The following is a 15764-nucleotide window of genomic DNA, read 5'->3' as shown; positions in this document are numbered from 1 at the left end:
AAGGAAATATTTGTCTTCTCATCTTAGTCCTTATCTTTGCGCTTTGCATTGCTTTCACTCGCTTCAAGTCTCTTCAAGTCTCTTCAATTCATACTCATATTTGGTGAGCATGCCAAAGAAAGTTGACATATTTAGAGTCTTTAGATTGTGTGATACTTTAATAAAATTTACTTTAGCTTGTCGTTCCCTACTCATAGATATCAAAATCTTAATTATCAGTTTTTTTTTTCAAAATTCTCAAGTTTGTTGATTATATGCGAAAACCTCGTCTGCATGGAGGCCACAGTTTCACCGGATTCTATGTGGAAGAGTTCATATTCTTCCCCCAAGGATTTGATCTTATATTGCTTGACGTCTTTAGTTCCCTAATTGATATCTTTAAGAACTTCCCACATTTCCTTAATTGTCTGACAATGTGATATTAAAAAATATACATTCATGTAACTATGAGATGTAACTTAGGGGGTGAATTAAGGTTGCCAGTTTTTCTGGATTTAATGCAATAATTCTTAACTTCTTATTTTTCAGAAAGTTATGAATATGATATGTTCTTAGGATGAATTTAAAATGAAGAAAATAAAATGCATAAAATTAAATAACATAAAGCAATTATGCTAGTTCCTCTTATAGCCAATGGTACATTTAGTCCCTTCACATGTTGACGGCTTTTCCACTATTTTTAGATCCTTGTACAAGTGTCACACCAATACTTATTTACAACCTTCTAAAACATACAAAAAATAAAACATGTGGTGGACTTTCAATCACCCTAATTCAAAGAATCTTTTCACAAACACCAAATATTGTGATGGACTTTGAATCAATCCAATTCAAAGGATCTTTTTATAAACACCAAACATTATGGTGGATTTTGAATCAACCCAATTCAAAGGATCTGTTTCAATAACTTATCACCATAAACTTTATGGTTAATTCTTAATACACATTAAATGATTTGAGATACAATTGTTCTTGAAATAATTTCCAAGAGGACTTATTTCCTATTCTCTTTGACTTGATTATAATACAAACATATATATACTTAATCACTCATGGTATTTTAATAAAACTTGTAGTGTTATATTTAGGAAGTCCTAGACAAGAACGCCCTGGCCTAGTTGAGGGGCTTTCGAGATGAAATCTAAGGGATTCAACTAGAAAGGCTCGCGTCTGTGGGGGTCACGTGAGAAAGATTTCTCGGTGACCCCGAGAATATAGGTGGTCAATAACCTCCCTAGTAAGTAGGGAGCGGTTAGACCACGCCTAAGAGGTGAAAACCCTAGGCCATGGGAATCCATATAAATACATTCTCCCTTAAGGGGAGAAAAGGGATCAATTCAGACAAATCCCTTACTGCTTAGAGAGCACATCTCTCTGAGTAGTCCCCACACCTTAAATTCAACCGCCTGCCTGCACCCAGAAGCACCGCCCACCAATAAGATATCTCATGTCACATGAGTTGGTCCCTCAAACAGCCTCGAAACCACCGTACAAGGCTACTCTCCACCGCGATCTATCCCTCACCCCTCTTAAACTATAATTTACCTACTGGGCATATGAGTCTCCCTGCCCTTGCAGAGGAAATATACACACCCTGCACTTTTTAGACAGTACAAAACTCTTTTGAATGATATGAAAGTTATGCACAAATACATTGTTAAAGTTGTATGAATGCTTAAAAAACTTGTTTAAATTGATTAAAAATAATATGTGAAAGAGGTTATTTGAAAATTTGATGTATATAACCTTACGTACACCCAAAGGTACCTCTAAGAGAAGATTCATATGTTAAATGCAATTCCATGACGTTTGCCATGGTTTAGAATGAAGTTGATTCATGAAAAGTTGCATTTTTATAGTGTGTAATAGGTTACCAACAAAGTGTAACCATTACCACTCTTTTAACGTTTAAAATTTTTCAAACAAAATCAACACGTAACCGATTACATAAATTAGGTAACCAATTACCTAATTTAAAAAGTGCATAAATCAGCATTTGATGGCTTGGTTTCAAAGGTTTTCATGCATGATATTCATTTCTTTTATAGATGAACATTAATATGATTTCATGGAGCATCTTAAGAGATATATTTTAATTTGTAATACATACTTAAATCATGATCAATTATCTCAAAATTTTCCTTTGATTTCCAAAACATATGATCACTTGAATTTGGATAGAGCTATACTTCAAACTTTTTCTTCTTTGATAAGCCATTGTCTTTATCAAAACTAAACTAATATCGATAACAAATATCTTCTTCATAATATCCTCCTCTTTTATGATGACAAAATATATTGATGGGAAGTTTTTGTTTGACACTTCATGCTCCCCCTATCTTGTATATCTCCCCCTTTATTTTGCAATTCATGCTATGGTATCCTAAAAATAAAATAACAAAAACAATCATACCTCTTCTCTCCCTTTTAGACATTATCAAAAAGAAAAAGAAAAAGAAAAATCCAACAAAAAGTAATATAGAAAAAACACATCATAATAGATGAGCATAATAACATATATTAAATGACTTATCTTCTTCATAATGCTAACTTAAGGTGACAAGTATGTATCACGTTAGACATCATTTTAGGATTATAGAAATATTTTTTGTTACAAGTTTGTCTAGGATGCACATTATGACATACTTTTCTAAATTCAACATTGTTACTAATATTGCTAGTTTTGAAAAAGATAGTTTTTTTTTAATTTGACTAGAACTTGTAACTTTAGAAAATCCTACACCAATTTTATCATTAACATATCTTTGACTACTTAGAACATTATCCATTTCATTTTTACATTTTTCATAATTGCATATAACTTGATTAATATAAAATTTTTTGGATTCAAGAGATATACATTTATCACATGTTAGACAATCAATTTAAGTATTTAAGTTGAATTTATCTTTGTCTAAGTCATTTTTCATTATTTTATACTTATTTTCTAAAGATGAAATTATCTTTTGTTGCTTAGCACATATTCTAGAAAGCTTTAAAAAATCATCACTGGAGTCATTGAAAGCATCATTTGAGTGATGTGAAACCATGAAAGATAGGTATGTTTGTTCTTTATATGAACTTGTACTCACATCATTGTCTTCCCAACCGATGTATGTTCTTCTTGACTTTTTATCCTTCTTGTTGTTGAATTTGTTCTTCTTTTGAAGTGAAGGGGAGTCACTTTTGACATGTCTTGATCTTTCATATTCCAAACACGTAATTTTATTTCTTGAAATTGATACTTGATTTAACTTCTTTTGACCAATTATCATTGTCTTTTCTCTTTTTAAGAATATTTCAAATTTCTGGACTAGTACATCATCTTCATCACTATTGTATTGAGATTATTCTTCTTGATCACTATCATAATCTTTGACATTAGTTTTTAAGGAAAGATGTCTCACTTTATGTTCATGCCCTTCATGCTTTTCCAATTGTTCAAGTTCCAATTCATGTTCTTGCACCTTTCAAAATAATGTTATCGATGTCATCTTAGATAAAATTTTATTTTCAGCAATAGTCGTTACTTTTTGTTGACACGCTCTTGTGAAGTATCTAAGAATTTTTAGATTCATTTCATCATTGGTGAATGTTTTTCTAAGCATGATAAAATAATTTATCAAATGAGTGAAGCTCTTTTACAAATCAGTTATCTTTTCTCCCAGAAGCATTCTAAACATCTCATATTTTTTAGAGAGAGTGCTTAGTCTTGATATTTTCACTTCATTCATTCCTTCGTGTGTGACTTCCAAGGTATCCCATATTTCTTTAGTGGTTTAACAATATGACAGTCTAAAGAATTCATACATTCCTAATGATGACACTAATATGTTTTTGGATTTACTATTATGAAGAATTTTCTTGTTATCATCATCACTCCATGTATCTTTGGGTTTTGGTTGAATTAAGCCATTTATAAGCGTGGTTGGAATGTCGGGATCATTTTTAATGAATTTATATACTTCTTCCCCTTGTGATTCAATAGACATTTGCATATCATAGTGTTCACCAACGAAACATGGTGGTCTATTGATGCTGCCACCATCTTGTAAGAACGCTTTAGAGAAAGACATTTTTACCTCAATCTAGGAGCAAGTTACCCAACTCTTTCTCTGATGCCAATTGCAACTATTATATGCAACCTAAAAATAGGGGTGAGTTATGTAGCGGCGTATTCGTTACCATTAGAGATATTGACTAAATCCAAGGTAAATCATACAAGTCGAGTCGCCACCGCACTTCTATTTATCCAAAGGAATGGTTAGAAAGAGAACAAAAACCTAAAAGTTTTATCAAATCAAAAACTAGTAAAAATGTCAGAGATCTGGGTAAGGGGGTTGGTTATGCAATGGGAAGGTATTAGGCTCCCAAAGCATCCTAGGTACTCCTAGGGAGCCCTTTTCACACTTGTTGTAAGGTTGACATTTTGTGAAAATTTGTTTGTGCAAACATGATTGAAGGGATGGGAAAAGTGTATATGTTTATCTAATGTACTACTTACTAAAAGAAGGGTCAAAAGAAAATGACTCGCACGGACGTCGCATCCACTGCATACGTATCTCATCTGAATCTGAGAATCAGAGTCTTCGTAGCTCGGCTACCTATAGGTTAAAGAGGAGTGTGCTCGCTAAGACATCGCGTCTTATGCCTACGTATCTCATCTGGGATGAAAATCAGAGCAAAACGTAGTTCGACCACCTATGGGGTAAGGGTTGTGTTTTGGGGTGAACGACGTTACTACGCAATCTACCGGATGCTCGACCTTTGGAGACTTACTCGCCTGTAGTAGAAGGAGATAACGTGTTCTTAGGAGAAGAAAAATCAATGAGTTTGGGGTGTTTAGGGATGCTCATGCAAAAAGGCAGTCCTAGATGAAGGAACCACATTACCTTAAATGACATGCCACGAGGCTATACGAAACCTAAGAAATCGGTAACATGCTGGAAAAGTAAAGGGATCGAGAGATCTACCGTACGGATAAAGATCCGAAGTAACAACAATTAAAGAGATAAGAAACCCAGAGATCTCTCAAGCTAGCACCATCAAAGAAAGTGAGTCAGTACAGGTAATCGGAATAAACCTCCAGGTGGTACCCCACAAATAAAGTGGAACACCAGGCAAGCCATCTCTGCAAGAGTCATATGAGCCCTCACAAAACAAAACTCAACAAACAGGTTAGAGAAACAAGATAGGGTAATCAGAAGTTACCCCCAAATCAAAATGTAACCACATGAATCATGCCATTAAAATTCACAAAAAGCTCACAAAAAGCAACCAAGGGTAGGAGGCGTAAACCTCTTGTCAAACACATGCATCAAAAGGGTATCAAAATTCAAAGTCAGGGGCAAGGATCCACACATCAAGACATGACATACATACTAAAACATGTGCCCACATGCAAAACCTAACGATAATACCTCATACATTCAGAGCATTCAAATTGAAAGCATAAAGTAATGGAAATAGGGCAAACCTGATTGGAGAGATCGAATGAAATTGAATTTCCCGGTTGGGTTTGCAAAGCAATCTGAGAGTTTATATGAGATGGAATTGGCTCTTTGCAGATGAGTTCCTTTCAGTCTCTGGAGGTTGCTCTGAACTCTGTTAGCTCTTCTCTCACTATCTTTTTCCCAGCCAGGGTAATAGGAATAGAATGCTTTTGTTTCACTGAAACTCTGAATTTGTAACCTGATTTTTGTGGACCTGTGGGCTCAAATGAGAGAGACCCAAGTCCAAAAAATTTCTGTTATATTTTATTTATTTATTTATTTATTTATTTTCTTTTTTTCTTTTTTTTTTAAACACGTGGGCTTCGCCTAGCGAGCATGACAATTCAAGAAATTCCTCTGAGCGTAGGTGATTCTGGTGGCTTTTCTTGGGACTCGCTAGGCGACCCATTCTGCTCGCCTAGCGAGCATGACAACTCATGAACAAACTTTTGCTCCCTCACGATTAACGTTTTGACTGACGAATAGACCCCATTTGAACCTGTTGGAAGTATCTCAAGCCATTCCCTTGTTTTGACTGATCATCTAAATAGAACCCACAAAGTGTCTTGGATGATACTCAAGCTTCAAACAAAAGATGTTAGTGACACATTTTTGTGCTTTTGGTTAGTAAACAAAAGTAAGAGAAACAATGATGTATAATTCAAGCATGCTTGGTGATATCAAACCAATCACAAGGAGTCCCACCCAAAGGCAAAGGGAACCAAGATGCTAAAGATCCTTGAGGCAATGCAAATGCAATGTTATGATGCCATGAGGGATCTTAGGGTCAAAATTGGGGTCTTACAGATGCCCCTATTTAAGGTCATTCTAGCCGGAGAAGTGAAGGTTAAAATCTTCGTCTCGACGGGGTAGAATGGGCTTAAATAATAATAAAGAGACGAATTTTGATCCCTAAGAGACCTCATGATGCAAATGTAGGTATGAAAAATGGTAGCACTCTATGGAGATATGTGTCCACAAAAGCAAAGAAATTAGAAGCCACTGATAATCCACATGAGCAATTCACTCCATGGGACCAAGACCCTGGGGACTCTCCTGGGGATAGAAAAGGGATAAAAATGCACGAGAAGGTCACGACTCAAAGCGTGGGGAACAGAATTCCAAAGGAAAAAGATCCAATGGAAAGACTCGAGCTGACTCGAAGATGCATGCATTGGGGAATATGCCAATACAACAAAAAATTATCCACAGCGGATACTTCGGATAAAATCCGGATGAAAACGATCCACTAAGGGACTTTGCTGGGGATGTCCACAAGGACACTCCTGGGGAAGCAGCGGGACGAGGTATTACCGGTTACTGGGTAATAAGCTCAAGGAGACATGTGATCTGAACGCCAGGTATGAGGGTGAGAGATACAACATGCTCAGGAAGAGATGAGTATCTAAGACCGGTATAAGGGTGAGAGATATCAAAACTTCAAAACGTCTGAGGAAAACCTAAAAGGTATACTTCAACTCAGGGATTATGACTCCACAGGGGACCAAAAAGTCATAATAGGGAGCAAAGAGGAAGGAACACCAGGGATACCGGTTACTGGGCATATAATAGGTGACCAACCAAGGCGTGAATTGGGGAATATTCCCAAAACACTCATCATCCAAAAGAGGGCTAAAAGCAAACTCGATTACAGGATGGATATTCGACTCCATAAACGGGATACGAATCTTACTCAACTGGGGAAGAACAAAAGGCTTCAGACCCGAGAGTGCATGATATATACTATCTATTACCGTCAGAACGTAGATAATATACTCGCATGGACGATTATCCACAACCGGTTACTGGGTTAATAAAGGATAAATCGACTGAAAAGAAAAGGCATCGGGATACCGAAACTAGGTATATAATGATGACCAATTCAGGGGAGAAACAATCATTACCAACAACAACAAGGTAGACGAGAGATGACCCACTGGGGATAAATTGCATAATCAAGGCAATTATCCAAGCAGATGAGGGGATATCATCACCGAATATTGGATGAAGATAACTGTCACCAATTAAAGATGAGCAAAAATAGTTACTCTGCAAAAAGGGAAGAAATAGGGTTTACAACTACCGGTATGAGGGTAGAGAAACACATACTTCGCCGGGGATAATAATTACTAATTATTGAGCAATTATTCATTTACCACGGGGAAACAGGAAAAGAGTCTCAAGAGACCGATCTAGGATCAAACTAGATAGGCACACCAAATCAAGACTTGTCCCGGTGAGGATATAACTCAATGGGGAAAACCATCCCAGTATATGTGTTGGGAAGGAACAAAAACAATCAACATTCACGAGGATATAACCCCGTGGGGAATATGGAAGAAAGGATAGACGCTTTCTGCTTATGGAGCTGACTCTATATGGAGAGATCAGACACACACATCTGCTCGGGGAAGTATATCACCAAATAGCAGGAGACAGCAAACAACGATATATGGCAAAGAATGCAACATGAATATCTGAATGTTATAATTATGCATGTATGCGCGTGGTTTATGTATGATGTATGTTGACAAACAGACATATTTAACACAACCAGGTCCAGGAATCAACCACCCGGTACTACATCTCAAGAGAGAAAGCCAAGTTCACCGAAGAGTATCCAATCTGCTGGGGATCAGAGATACCAGGAAGCAAAGAACTCTGCAGGGGATGAATCATCAATCATTCCAGCTGGGGACGAGAGTTATCACAGACAAGGTCCACCACACCAACAACTCTATTGGGGAATCTATCCGAGGAGATAAAGGATTTTTCGGGATCAACCACAAAATATCGCTCTTGCCCAAAGAGATCCAAGTTGCTGAGGAAGAAAGATTGCTACTCTGGTGAAGGGAAGAGAGGTGACTCTCAACAAGCAATCCACTTGGTAGGATAAACCACAAGGGGTTCCGGAGGGAGGAGATACAGTCATGCCAGGAATATGGACAAAAATCTTACCCTGTTGGGGATCGTACCACCCTTGGGAGAGCACTGAGGATCTCCTAAGTATCCTTTCGTCATTGTGAATGTTCACTTTGTTTAAAAACAAATTATAAAAAAATTTGATCGTTTAAAACAATGATATTTTCTTAATCAAAACATACAAAACATTTGTTGAATAGAAACAGATAAGAGTGCCAATAATTGGATAAAAGGCTCGAATTTATTTGATAGAATGGTAGTCTGCGAATGGCAAGACTCCATAGATCTTTACAAATTTGAAATTGGTGATATATATTGGAAAAGGGCTACATTGAACATAATGACCATTTCTCCACCAATTCTGAATCCGATGTATTTGAAGCTTTGGCTGATAACGAGCAAGGATTTCTGACGGACGACAGTTGTCGAACAAAGTCTTGTCAGGATGCAGTTACTTGCCAAATCCCTAATTTTTGCCTAGATTGCCCAAGGATGAGGTACTCAATCTAGCGGGATACCTATATTCATTTTTCATGTCTCTAACTATTGCCTGAACCGCCCTTTCGGGTTTTCAATCCACCGAGACGCTCATTTTTGCCTAAGCCGCCCTTTCGGGTTTTCAACATAGCAAGCGATTTAGTTTTTATTTTTTAGGCGAAGTATTTCTTGACTGCATCTGAATTCACAGGACGAGTGAAATCCTCCCCATCCATAGTTGTAAGTATCAAAGCACCGCCTGAAAAGGCTCTCTTAACAACATATGGACCTTCATAGTTTGGAGTCCACTTGCCCCTGGAATCGGGCGCGAAAGACAAGACTTTATTGAGCACAAGGTCACCTTCTCGGAACACACGAGGCTTGACCTTATTATCAAAAGCTTTCTTCATTCTCTGCTGATATAACTGACCATGGCACATGGCAGTCAATCTCTTCTCTTCAATCAAGTTTAGCTGGTCATAACGACTCTGAACCCATTCAGCATCAGTCAACTTGGCCTCCACCAACACTCTCATTGATGGGATCTCCACCTCTACTGGGAGTACCGCCTCCATGCCATAAACAAGAGAGAAAGGGGTTGCCCCTGTTGAAGTGCGGACAGATGTACGATATCCATGCAAAGCGAATGGTAACATCTCATGCCAATCTCTATACGTGACAACCATCTTCTGGATAATCTTCTTGATATTCTTACTAGAAGCTTCAACAACCCCATTCATCTTTGGTCTGTAAGGAGAAGAATTATGGTGCACGATCTTGAACTCACTACATAGTTCCTTCATCATCTTGTTGTTCAGGTTAGATCCATTATCAGTAATGATCTTATCTGGCACACTATAACGACATATGAGCTGATTCTTGATAAACTTCACCACCACCTGCCTGGTCACATTTGCATACGATGCCGCTTCAACCCACTTGGTGAAGTAATCAATTGCTACGAGAATAAATCTGTGTCCATTGGACGCTTTCGGCTCTATCATGCCAATCATGTTAATTCCCCACATGGAGAAAGGCCATGGTGATGAAATCGCGTTCAAGAGTGTCGGGGGAATATGAATCCTGTCTGCGTAAATATGACACTTATGGCATTTCTTCACATATTTGAAATAGTCAGACTCCATTGTCATCCAATAGTAGCCTGCTCTCAATATCTTTCTAGCCATGGCATGTCCATTGGAATGAGTACCAAACGAACCCTCATGAACCTCAACCATCAACAGGTCTGCTTCGTGTCTATCCACACATCTGAGAAGAACCATGTCAAAATTTGTCTTATAAAGTACTTCGCCATTGAGGTAGAAACTGCCTAACAATCTCCTCAAAGTCTTCCTATCTTTTACAGATGCCCCAGGTGGGTAAATCTGGCTCTGAAGGAAACATTTGATATCATAATACCATGGCTTATCATCTTTTACTTCTTCTACTGCAAATACATGAGCTGGTCTGTCCAAGCGCATCACGGTGATATTGGGGACTTCATTCCACAATTTAACCACAATCATCGAAGCAAGTGTAGCAAGAGCATCTGCCATCTGATTCTCATCTCGAGAAATATGATGGAAGTCAACCTCAGTAAAGAACGTTGAAATCCTCCTTGCATAATCTCTGTATGGAATGAGGCCAGGCTGATTCGTTTCCCACTCACCCTTAATCTGATTAACAACGAGGGCCGAATCACCATATACATCAAGATGCTTGATTCTAAGATCAATGCATTCCTCCAATCCCATAATACAGGCCTCATACTCAGCCATATTATTCGTGCACTTGAAAGTTAGCCTTGCTGTAAAAGGAATATGCGCGCCCTGAGGAGTAATAATCACGGCCCCAATACCATTTCCATACTGATTTACAGCGCCATCAAACACCATACTCCATCTGGAACCAGGCTCTGGCCCTTCATCAAGTGTAGGCTCATCGCAATCTTTCACTTTCAAATACAGAATTTCCTCATCCGGGAAGTCATACTGAACTGACTGATAATCTTCAATAGGCTGATGTGCCAAATGGTCAGCCAAGATACTACCTTTAATAGCCTTCTGAGCTCGATACTCAATATCATACTCAGATAACAACATCTGCCAACGGGCAATTCTCCCTGTTAAAGCAGGCTTCTCGAAGATGTACTTGATTGGATCCATTCTGGATATCAACCAAGTCGTATGATTTATCATATACTGGCGTAAGCGCTTAGCAGCCCAAGCCAAAGCACAGCATGTCTTTTCAAGCATTAAGTATCGAGACTCACAATCAGTGAACTTCTTACTCGGGTAGTAAATAACATACTCCTTCTTCCCTGATTCGTCTTGCTGACCAAGGACACAACCCATTGAGTCTTCAAGAACAGTCAGATACATGATCAAAGGTCTTCCCTCTACAGGCGGAGACAGAATCGGAGGCTCAGACAGATATTCTTTAATACTGTCGAAAGCTTTCTGGCAATCCTCGGTCCAATCATGGGACTAATCTTTCCGGAGGAGCTTGAATATAGGCGCACATGTGGCAGTCATGTGGGATATGAATCTGGAGATATAATTCAAGCGGCCAAGAAAATCTCAGACTTGCTTCTCAGTTTTGGGCGCAGGCATCTCTTGTATTGCTTTGACCTTTACAGGATCAACCTCAATACCTCTTTCACTAACAATGAAGCCCAATAACTTGCCAGAACGGACCCCAAATATACACTTGTTGGGATTCAGACGAAGCTTGTATTTCCTCAAACGCTGGAAAAGCTTCAACAAATGCTCTACATGTTCAACTTTCGTTCTTGACTTAGCAATCATATCGTCAACATATACCTCAATCTCCTTGTGCATCATATCATGAAACAAGGTGGTCATAGCTCGTTGATACATGGCTCCGGCGTTCTTCAAACCGAAGGGCATCACTCGATAACAGAATGTTCCCCAAGGTGTGATGAATGTTGTCTTCTCCATATCCTCGGGTGCCATCTTAATCTGATTATATCCGGAAAATCCGTCCATAAACGAGAAGACATTGAATTTAGTTGTATTGTCTACCAACATATCAATATGTGGTAGAGGGAAATCATCTTTCGGACTAGCTTTATTCAAGTCTCTATAGTCCACACACATCCGGACTTTTCCATCTTTCTTAGGCACGGGCACAATATTGGCCACCCATTGAGGATATATAGAAGTCACCAGAAACCCCGCATCAATTTGCTTCTGAACTTCTTCCTTGATCCTCACTGCCATATCAGGATGAGTTCTTCTGAGCTTCTGCTTTACAGGCACACACTCAGGCTTTAAAGGTAGGAAATGTTGCACAATATCAGTATCTAGGCCAGGCATGTCTTCATATGACCAGGCAAAGACGTCAACATATTCTCGTAGCAACTTGATCAACCCCTTCTTAACAGATTCTTCCAGAAGTGCCCCAATCTTTACCTCTCGCACACAATCTTCCGACCCCAAGTTGACTGTTTCCAGATTCTCAAGATGCGGCTGAATGATCTTCTCTTCATGCTCAAGTAGCCGGGTGATCTCATCAGGAATCTCTTCCACATCATCTTCCTCTGCTTCAAATACAGGGAATTCAAAATTGGGAGATGGTGTTGGATCATTATGTTCAATGGGTCTAGAAATCAACCTGCGTAATGATTTTGGATATGAAAAGCTTTAAAATTCAAACAAGGCAAATCATTATGCATATGAAAAGATCGATTTTATTCTATTTTTTAGGGTTTTATGTGATCACCAATTTCATGCGAAAAGCGAAAAGGGAAAATAAATGGAAAAACAAACATTTAACATGAATCTATTGAATGAAAATATCATTGTATTTATGCGCCAACAATGTCATCACCCCTCCTTTTGGCATGGGAGAAGGGTTTTCAAACAAAGTGATTATTACGTTGACTTAGGGACAACTGTTGGAATATCCACAGCGACCCAATTGTTGCAGACCCCACCTGGGATGATGAAGTTGCCAGAAACCCACTTCCTCTTTCAGCTCGCAGTTCTCTTGCTCTAAGTGATCCATCAGTGTTGAAATGTTGGCTCTAGTGTATTACCGGTGAGTCAGCTTGTCTTCAAAATAAATGAAGGACACAGAGTTAGACCACAGGGCAAGGGACCGGGAACAAAACCTGCTTATGCATATGATGCATGCAATGTTTGTGCATATGATTTGTTTTTTATTTCGAAGGAACTTTAGAGTTTTATTTGCAAATTCTGGAAATATTAAGCATTTTATCACATATGGAAATATCTCATCAAATAATATCAGGGAAAGAAGTGCAGCATCGTCAATCATGTACAAGAGAAAAGGAAAATAATCATCCTAAAGCTCGGGACACGGGAAGATAAGATGCGCGAAGCCTCTTCACCTCCCTCTCGTAGGCTGCCTCCATATCGGCCTTCTCTTTGGCGAGTCGATCATACCTCCTCTTCCAGAACTTAGAAGACTGAGGAAGTAGAGAAGTCCATACATCATCAGGATCATCGATAACCTGATGCTCAAGAAACTCAATCAACGCATCCTTCTCCTTAATCTGCTGAAGCAACTCTTCACGTTCACGGATCCAGGCACGTGAACGGTCTTCGTCTCTCAACTCCTCTACTCCTTGATTAGGGAGGGTTGAAGGCCCAGCCATAATCATAGGTGTAGGTCTCGGATACTCGTAAGGCATGAGATACTAAGACGCCCTCTTCCTAACCCAAACAGTGTAAGGCTCCAAAGCGATGCAATTCTTAGGACCCAACTCTTTCCTTCCTTTCCTATGAATCTTGCGCCAAGCGCGGACCATCCTAGCTTTCAAGCCTTGGGGATCTTTACCATCCTGAAAGAATACACCCTCTAACAGAATTTTATTGGGTTTATCCTTTAAGGGGAACCCAAGCTGCCGACGTGCCAAAACAGGATTGTAGTTAATCCCACCACATGTACCAAGAAGAGGTACATTGGAGAATTCGCCACAAGAGTCAATAATCTGCACACCATCATACACACGATTGTACCAAGAGATATCATCATTAGTGAGAGACATAAGTCTTGTGGACCACCGTAGACATTCCTTGTTCTCCTTGAAAGCGACTGTCTGAGGTAAGTAAGAAATAAACCACTTATACAACAGAGGCAAACAACACACAATGGCGCCACCACCCTTTGCATTCCTCATATGCAAAGAGAAGTAGGTATCGCCCAACAGAGTCGGAACAGGATTAAGAGTAGAGAAGATCCTAATAGCGTTCACATCCACAAACTTGTCGATGTTGGGGAACAATACCAGTCCATAGATGAGAAGTACAAGTATGGTTTCAAATGCATCCTCACTCATGGCCTTCCCATACATAGTAGCTTGAGCAATGAGGAACTCAGAAGGGAGACCTTGAATTCCTCCTTTGGTAGTCATATGAGCACCAACCAGAGATTCATCTATGTGTAACATGTCTGCTATCTCTTGAGAAGAGGGAACTCTCTCCAAGCCACTGAACGACAACTGATCTAGAATAGGTATACCCACAAGGTAAGCATACTCCTCAAGGGTAGGCAAAAGCTGGAAATCCGGAAACGTGAAGCAACGGCACAAGGGATCATAAAACTGCACCAATACACTCACCAATCCTTCATCCACCTGAGTAGTCAGAAGAGGAAGAAGCTTCCCAAAACGAGCCTTGAAACCCAAAGGATCTAATACATAGGATGTCAGATTCCTTAACTCTTTCAAATCTGGTTGCCTGAAGCTGTACTTCTTTGTATTCCTTCTTTGTCTTTCCATGACTGAAAATTTTGCAAATAAACCCCTTAAGTTCCTTGAAAATTTTCTTATTTATTGATGATATGGATGCAAATAGGTGCATGAATGCATGAATGCAACAATCACACTCAAGGATCAAGCAAAACACACCAAACAAAGGTCATGGGATGGATCATGTTATCCTTAATATCAATCATCCATTTTGGTGGATTATGGTTTACACCTTATCAACACCCAAGTTCTATTGATATTAAGGATTCATGAACGGGTCAACCATGAATCAAGGGTTTGTTGTAAGTCACGAGCATGGAGTTAGGTTAAGAACACCCAAAAGGGAGTGTACTAGGGTTTAAACCTGCCAAACATGTTCTACAAGAGGTTCCCATAGTCATCATCCCATCTTTCGGATATTATTGGAGAAACGACTACTCGTATTCCGAAAATATTCTTAAGAGAGACTCTTATGAATGTAGTATCGCGTAACAATCGTATCAAATCTTACACTTGAACGACTTTCGCACTACATCCTAAGAATAGGCCAAGATGGGCTTGGTAAACTAAGGTCCTTGGCTTCTAAGGTCTATATTGGAAAGAGTAATGTCTAACCACAACTTACTTGTGTGACATTATTGATCCCAACATGACCTCCACCAAGTGAATGGGCTTGCAAGTCAACTTGCTAAGGAATAACTCCACACAAGTCAACAAGACTACGCCATTCTCCTATCCTAAGTGCACTCGAGTCCGGGTATAGAACTCATCTCACAAAGATCACCAAGCATACAAGGAATTAATATTCAAACAATTCAATCATTACATACAATACAGAATCCCAAATTGCACAAAAATATGTCACAAAAAAAATATACAATACAATACAACAAATATGAAAAGTAGGCAAAACCCACTAGGATGTTTCGAGTCCCCAGCAGAGTCGCCATTTTTCTGTAGCGGGGTATTCGTTACCATTAGAGATATTGACTAAATCCAAGGTAAATCATACAAGTCGAGTCGCCACCGCATTTCTATTTATCCAAAGGAATGGTTAGAAAGCGAACAAAAACCTAAAAGTTTTATCAAATCAAAAACTAGTAAAAATGTCAAAGATCTGGGTAAGGGGGTTGGTT

The sequence above is a fragment of the Lathyrus oleraceus genome, chromosome 5, assembly GCF_024323335.1.
Source record: "Lathyrus oleraceus cultivar Zhongwan6 chromosome 5, CAAS_Psat_ZW6_1.0, whole genome shotgun sequence".
Lineage (NCBI taxonomy): Eukaryota > Viridiplantae > Streptophyta > Magnoliopsida > Fabales > Fabaceae > Lathyrus > Lathyrus oleraceus.
This window is presented reverse-complemented; position numbering follows the sequence as displayed.